Source organism: Macaca mulatta, chromosome 6 (assembly GCF_049350105.2).
Source record: "Macaca mulatta isolate MMU2019108-1 chromosome 6, T2T-MMU8v2.0, whole genome shotgun sequence".
Lineage (NCBI taxonomy): Eukaryota > Metazoa > Chordata > Mammalia > Primates > Cercopithecidae > Macaca > Macaca mulatta.
In genome coordinates, this window is record NC_133411.1 from 172,223,240 (window position 1) to 172,229,996 (window position 6,757).

The window sequence follows — 6,757 nt, forward strand, 5'->3', positions numbered from 1 at the left end:
AGTTATTATTTGTCAATTAAAAATAAAAGAGGCCAGGTGTGGTGGCTCATGCCTATAATCCCAGTACTTTTGGAGGCCAAGGCAGGTGGATCACCTGAGGTCAGGAGTTCAAGACCAGACTGGCCAACATGGCGAAACTCCATCTCTACTAAAAAATACAAAAATGAGCCAGGCATGGTGACGCACACCTGTAATCCCAGCTACTTGGGAGGCTTCGGCAGGAAGAATTGCTTGAACCAGAAGGCGGAGGTTGCAGTGAGCCGAGATCGTGCCACTGCACTACAGCCTGGGCGACAGAGTGAGACTCCATCTCAAAAAATAAGAAGAAGAAGAACAAATAAAAATAAATGAAAAAATAAAAAGGATTTTTAACTTCAAAAGAAGGAAACACACCAATAACACTTTGTATATGTGAAAAATGTGGATGTAGGAATCAAAAAATTATAACATAGCCAAAGAGTAAAGCCAAAAATAGTAGGAATTACAAAAACATCTAGAAATCATCTATCTTCCCATCTAAAGCTTGGTTTCTCTTCATGGAAATAGCCCACATTTGTGATTCTAAGAAATGGAAGTTTCAATGTCACCTGTGCTATTTACCAGCTATCTGCCTAAGGACAAGTTCCTTAACCTCCTTATGTTTTGCTTTCTTTATCAGAACTGATACCTTCATCTGCAAAAGGGAATGATCACACTTTCCTCTTAAAGCTTGTTGGGAAAATTGAATGAGATGTAAGTAAAGAATACAGTATTGGGTCAGGCACAGTGGCTCACACCTGTAATTCCAGCAATTTGGGAGGCTAAGGCAGGCAGATCACATGAGTCCAGGAGTTCGAGACCAGTCTGGGCAACATGGCAAAACTCCATTTCTGCAAAAAATACAAAAATTAGCTGGGCATGGTGGTATGCGCCTGTAGTTCCAGCTACGCGGGAGGCTGAGGCACAAGAATCACTTGAATCCGGGAGGCGGAGGTTGCAGTGAGCCGAGATCATGCCACTGCACTCCAGCCTGAGGGACAGAGCAAGACGTTACCTCAAAAACAAAAACAAAAACAAAGAATATAGTGTTGAATCAGCACAAAGTACACACTCAATAAATGTTAGTATCTTGCCTTGCTTTTGTGTTTTAAAGGTCTCAGAGCTCCCCTTAGCAACAATTCCAGACTACAAGTATCCCACTTAGATTTTTCTTCGAAAAGATAGTACCAGAAGAAATCTCTAGTAAATCGTATAAAGCACTTACCCCAGTAGCTGGACAAAGTAGTAGATCAACAAATTTTTATTACTGTATGTCTATTCTAACCTTTCCATTTTCTCCAAGAAAATGTCAGCAAGAAGAAACAAAGTACATTTGGAAACTATCTTTTTTTTTTTTTTTTGTAATTATTTGGCAACAGTTCTGTGGACACATCATTCAGTCCCCAAATCAGTCTGAATCAACAGCTAGGTTCCACATAAAACCTTCATTTTTCAGATGATGTATTTGAAGCACAGAAAGGTAAATCTGAGATTTTTAAGACCATGAGATCAAAAATAATTATGGATTTTAGGGCAATGGCTCAGCTTCTTCATATGGCTATATCTTTATATTTTAAAATCTATATCTTTAAAAATCTAATCATTTCTGTCTTAAAAAAAGATGTTTTTTCTGTTTATTAGGCAAATTTAATTTGAGATATATGGCCAGGCACGGTGGCTCACACCTGTAATCCTAGCACTTTGAGAAGCCGAGAAGGGTGGATCACCTGAGGTCAAAAGTTCCAGACTAGCCTGGCCAACATGGCAAAACCCCGTCTCTACTACAAATACAATAATTAGCCAGGCCTTGTTGCTCATGCCTGTAATCCCAGCTACTTGGGAAGCTGAGGCAGGAGAATCGCATGAACCCAGGAGGCAGAGGTTGCATGAGCTGAGATCCCACCACTGCACTCCAGCCTAGGTGACAGGGTAAGACTCCATCTCAAAAAAAAAAAAAAAAAAAAAAAATTGAGATATATATTATGCGCATACATAAAGTTACAGTATATCCATTATAGAATTAATCTATACTAATGAAATAATAATCTTTTTCTATTGTTGAGGGCAAGAATTACATCTTAATCTTCTTTCTATCCCTAAAAGTGCTTAGTAAAATGCCTCCTAACAAGTATTTACAAAATAAATAAATAGAGAATTGTCTTTTTTGTTTGTTTCCCTACTCTTACTGACTCTTTCCTTACTGTGCCATTCACCAAAGACAGAGCTGCTCTTTCCTACTTCTGAATCTTTGCACCTGCTGTTCCCCTCCCTGGAATGTTCTTCCTCATCTCTTCAATTGACTGGCTTACTCTCATCCTTCAGTTATTAGCTTATGAGTCACTTCCTCAGCAGGGGCATCCTGGATTATGCATCATGAACCCAAGCAACTTATTATCTTACACCCTGGTGGCTCGTTTACTTGTGCCCATCACAGTGTGAATGACCAGTGCTGTGTTCTACATAAGCTAAATAAGAAAAGGAAGCTTAACTGATTCACTGCTATATGCCAAGCATTGTGCCAGCAATTTTAAAAGGCTCACCAGATATTTATTGAAAAAATGAGCAAAAGAAGCTAAAGCTGAGACCCAGGATGAATGTTTTTACCTAGTATTAGGAATAAAGGAGCTGACTCCTACTTGTCTTATGTTAGAATTAGAAAATATGGACTCAGTGCACTTGATTTGCTTTCTTCGTTAATACAAAACTATTATCAATTAATTAAATTCATTGCAGTGTGCACGTTTAGTACATTGGTGGTTCTAAAATCTTCACTCCCCAATCTGAAGCACTGGCTTGATTCTAGGCAACTATTACACCCTCTAAAATTAAAACTGGTTATTACATTGGAGATTTTGTGTTTCTTTTGATAATTGAGCTCCACTGGCTATTCAAGAAATCAGCACTTACGCTTCAGTTTTTTCTGGTTTGGTTACAGAGAAACAGCATGTTGATTCTCAGGACAATGATTAAAACGGCATTTCCCTCTCACCTCTACTTTCTTTCTATATAAGTGGATCAGAGCTGACAGGCCAATATAGCAGTACAGTACCCAGCTGACATTAATGACTGAAAAGCAACTACCTTACTTATTTTCTGTTGACTTAATGATGGGACAGGCACAAATAGAGCTTGCTGTCTTTGCTTTTAGCCCTTAATCCCGTCATGGTGCTCAACTACCACCATATCGATCATGTAGAGAGAAATATCCAGCTAAACTAAAAACCAGGCCATGGATCTTTTGAGACGATCACAATCACTCTTACATCTACAATTTTTCCCCTTTCATCATATCAATCGTAGGAAAATGCATCTCAAATCCCTCATTAAAAATAATTCTTGCTGGAATAACTTCCTTAAACCCTTTATAAATTGTATTTGTTCAATTGTCAGACTCTAAGTAATATATTATACTTCGTTCATACAAGCAGTCATCCCAAATACTTAGAAATGCTTACGAGGACAGAAACTGAATCCCAAAAAAACATTTTAAATTGAACAGAATTCTGATGACTAATATATTAAAGAATCATTAAAATTGACAAAATATGTTTTATGAGTATTTGATTTAATATTCATTCTTTTTGCTTGTATTTTTGAGCCACTTAAAACAATTTTTTTTCAGGTCTCACACACAATTCTTACAAAGCTTCTAAAACCCGAATCCTGTCTGCCAATAGTGCCTAAGCACAAAAATCAGCCTTACGCTTGACTAATTCCTGCAAAAGTCAGAGTTAGACCTGATCACTGTCAATAGATAATCATTCTCTATATGAAAACTGCTGGTGGATTATCTTGAAACTGTGCAGCAAAGTAAAATAAATAAATAACTTTCATCAAATAGAGAAATGAATAGGCTCTTGATCTCTTTCAGAAATATTTTTGACAGTTGTAAATACAAGGTTTATCAAATAGTAAGCCCTCAAATATTTTCACTCATATGAGTTTCTTTAGAATGGGCTCAGAAATATCATCAGTTTTTCCCCCAAAATCTAATACCCATTCGTCTTTACCTGGTGGTAGAAGTGATTATATTGAAATATTTTACCCTGAACTTGTATTTCTTTGTGTTTAACTGTTTGGAAACTTCTGATATGCTTTAATCTCTTTGCAAAAGTTGTCGTAATCCGTTTCAAAGAGACAGTTTACATACAAAACATTCTTTCCCATATCACGGCAAGAACTTCTAGTCACCAATATTTTTTAAGAAAGTGTATGTGGGGTGCAAATGAGAAGATAAAATAATCCAGAGCATGACATATTCATATTCTTATTCCCTAACCATTCAGTTTTAGCATTTGGTATAATTTGAAGCAACCTTTACAAATTGCATTGTTGATTAGGTAATTTTCCTCTGCAGCTATCCAGTTTTTCTGAAGCTCATCTTGAATTGAGTGCATTAATATTAAAGTTTGCAAAATAGCAACCTTGGAAAAAATGTGCACTCTGACTTTTCCCCTTACAGAAGTGACTTCGTCAGTGGCTCCAGCTCTCTGATGCCCAATCAGCTGCCTAATGATGATGATAATTATTATTTATTGAGCATTTGCAGTATGCCAACGCTGCCAAGCACTCTACATGCATTACTTTGTTTAATTTCTACAACAACAATATAAGACAGATATTATTATCTCCATTCTATAGAGGAGGGAGCTGAGGCTCAGAAAATTTAAATAAACTACAAAATCTCACCAATGAGAGACAGTATCATCGGAATTCAAAGCCATGCATTGTGACCCAGAAGTTCATACTCCTAACTAGTTTTTTCTTAAGTGGATGGTTTAATCCAACTAGCTGTTTAATAAGGACAAGCAAAATGCTAAAAGATGATCTTTTTTTTTTTAAAGTCCGACAATTTTGACATTGTGGTGACAAAAACCCTAAGGCTTGGTCTCCCAAAAACTGAGCTGATTATTTCTTATTGTCAATTATTCAAAACGATTTAACTGGCAGTAAATAGAGATAAAAGATTTCTGAATGTGGGGTGGAGGGCTCAGGTATTCTCATTTCAGTGACATCAGCTTAAAATATGTGCTCTAAGAAAGTCAGAGCTTTTCGTTTTCAAAGTAAATATTGATTGCCCTGTTGTTGTTTTTTTTCTTGAACTTTTGAGAAAGATGTGGAAAGAGAATTAAAGGGTAAGCTCAGCTAAGAACATGATCAAGGAGAGGATCAAAAAATAGAACGCCAATGTTCTGTCTCTTTGGCTTTACATTTTTCCAATGAACTAATAATCTATTCTGATATCTATTTGAATAACTCCACTGGACTTGGGTGATTTGTCGGAGAAATTGATAGCCATAGAACTGAGAATATTCTTTTCCACTTGTGAAAATCTGCATTGTCTCTTTGACGCTTCCTTCTGTGTGATCTTTATTTTATTTTTTTTTTTTTTTTTTTTGAGACGGAGTCTCGCTCTGTCGCCCAGGCTGGAGTGCAGTGGCCGGGTCTCAGCTCACTGCAAGCTCCGCCTCCCGGGTTCACGCCATTCTCCTGCCTCAGCCTCCGGAGTAGCTGGGACTACAGGCGCCCGCCACCTCGCCCGGCTAGTTTTTTGTATTTTTAGTAGAGACGGGGTTTCACCATGTTAGCCAGGATGGTCTCGATCTCCTGACCTTGTGATCCGCCCGTCTCGGCCTCCCAAAGTGCTGGGATTACAGGCTTGAGCCACCGTGCCCGGCCGATCTTTATTAAACATAAGCAAGGGAAGCACAAAATTCACCAGAATTCAATGGAGCTTCTCATTTACTTTCTTATATGTTATCCCTCTTTCTCTCCCTCCCAACTCTCTCCCTCCTCCTTCCCTCCCCCACTTATCCACAGACACACACGCGCGCACACACACACACAATGAAAATGACCTTTATTTACTTCACCGCTGCAAGCACACCTCAGCTACTTATGGGCTTTTATGACTCTAATGTTATTTATTTCTATATGCTTTCATCAAAGATTTCTTGAGTACTGTTATATCCCAGGCGCTATGAACAACATCAAGTACAGAAGATGAATGATCTATAACTGCCATTGAATTTTGAAGGATCTTTAGTTAAAAAGAGTCATTTTTTAAGAAAAGAGCTAACATTTTTTCAAGCATTTATATGCCAAGCCAAGTGATCTTCATTTATTCTCTGCCTTAGTCATCACAAGAGCCTCAGGATGTAGGTACAATTATTTCCTTTCATTTGTCAATTGAGATAACTGAAGCTTACATAAGCCAAGTAATTTACAGGGGATCACAGACTTAGTGACAAAACTACTGCTGCCGTTACTACAATAGTAGAAGCTCACTTACATTAGGCATCTACTATGTACCATCAATTGTTCTAAGCACCTGATATAGTTTAGCTTACTACTCTTATTACCCACCATTTACTGATGAAACAGTAGCAGAGATATTAAATAAGTTCTCCAAAGTTACCAGTAGAACTGGGATACCAGTTGTTCCTTTTTTTTTTTTTTTTTTGACAGAGTCTCCCTCTGTCACCCAGGTTGGAGTGCAGTGCAGTGGCACGATCTCGGCGCACTGCAACCTCCGCCCCCAGGTTCAAGGGATTCTCCTGCCTCAGCCTCCCAAGTAGCTGGGATTACAGGTACGTGCCACCATGTTCGGCTAATTATTTTTGGATTTTTAGTAGAGACAGGGTTTCACTGTTAGCCAGGATAGTCTTGATCTCCTGACCTCGTGATCCACCTGCCTCGGCCTCCCAAAGTGCTGGGATTACAGGCATGAGCCACCATG